The sequence below is a fragment of the Hyperolius riggenbachi genome, unplaced genomic scaffold, assembly GCF_040937935.1.
Source record: "Hyperolius riggenbachi isolate aHypRig1 unplaced genomic scaffold, aHypRig1.pri scaffold_135, whole genome shotgun sequence".
Classification (NCBI taxonomy): domain Eukaryota; kingdom Metazoa; phylum Chordata; class Amphibia; order Anura; family Hyperoliidae; genus Hyperolius; species Hyperolius riggenbachi.
The window spans coordinates 116,944-118,259 of NW_027152351.1; the positions used below are offsets into that span (position 1 = coordinate 116,944).

The 1,316-nt window shown below is 46.5% G+C and overlaps 1 non-coding gene across 1 annotated transcript; it reads left to right on the forward strand.

Moving 5' to 3' along the window:
• The first annotated feature begins 1,031 nt into the window (after positions 1–1,031).
• Positions 1,032–1,105, forward strand: TRNAS-GCU (transfer RNA serine (anticodon GCU)). The gene has a single exon. It is a non-coding gene; the product is annotated as a tRNA-Ser (tRNA).
• The last annotated feature ends 211 nt before the right edge of the window (positions 1,106–1,316 follow it).

Consider the following 1,316-nt stretch of genomic DNA (forward strand, 5'->3'; position numbering starts at 1 on the left):
TCCTGCTAACCCAAAGCTTACTTACTGTGCCTTACAACACAATGGGCTTGATTCACAAAAGAGTGCTAACTGTTAGCACGGCCGTTTTCGCGCGAATTTTCGCATTGCGCGCGATCGCGAATTTTCGCGCTAACCGATAACGGTTTCGCGCGCAAACGCGAATTTTCGCCTGAAAACGATATCGATTTTGCGGTAAAATTCGCGTTTGCGCGCGAAACCGTTATCGTTTCGCGTGAAAATTCGCGATCGCGCGCAATGCGAAAATTCGCGTGAAAACGGCCGTGCTAACAGTTAGCACTCTTTTGTGAATTAAGCCCATTGGCTTAAGACTTGACCAAATCCAATGCTCCAATATGGGGAAGCTTCTCTGTTTGCTGTTTTTTTTTTTTAAGTGCGGTGTCACAGTTCACCCATCTCTTCAACTACAAGAAAGGCCCAGGAGTAGTCTTAGCTACCCTAATATGTACATTACAGCAGGGCCCTTATTACACTTTCTCTTACAGGGCAATGGAAACCATTTTGCCCATGCGATAAAGCGAGGTGTAAAAATGAAATCATGCCTAGCAGAGGATGGTTTTAATCCATCAACCTCTGGGTTATGGGCCCAGCACACTAGGCCACTTTGCAGTCTGCTTACATTTGTATACAATCTTCAAGTTTAAGAAGGGTACATTAGTTGAAATAGTTACACTACAATGTATGTTACAGCAAGGCCCTAATGACACTTTCTCTTAAGGGGACTATGGCCGCCAATTGGCTCATGTGGTAAAACAAAGCACACCTAGCAGAGGAGGATTTCAATCCATCAACCTCTGAGTTATGGGTCCAGCACGCTTCCGCTTGCACCACTCTGCTGCCACACATGGAGTGCTTCCTCGTAGTAAAAAGTGTGGTACAATCAGTTAGCACATTCAGCTGTTAACCGAAAGGTTGGTGGTTCAAGCCCACCCAGGGACGGCCTTGCCTTTTGTGTTCAACAGTTGTCCGAAGAGAACCCCAGATAGCCATGTAGCAGGAGCTACATACATGCAGTCTCTGTGGCACAATTGGTTAGTGCATTTGGCTGCTAACCAAAAGGGTGGTGGTTCAAGCCCACCCAGGTATAGCCTTGCATTTTGTGTTTTGTGAAGGGAACTAATGTACCCTTCTTAAACTTGAAGATTGTATATAAATGTGAGCAGATTGCAGAGTGGCACAGCAGAAGTGTGTTGGGCCCATAACCCAGATATTGATGGATTAAGGGCTCGTTTCCACTGTAGCGGTGCGGAATCGCCTGGATTCCACCGCTGAAGAAATCGCATGCGGCTGCGTTTCCG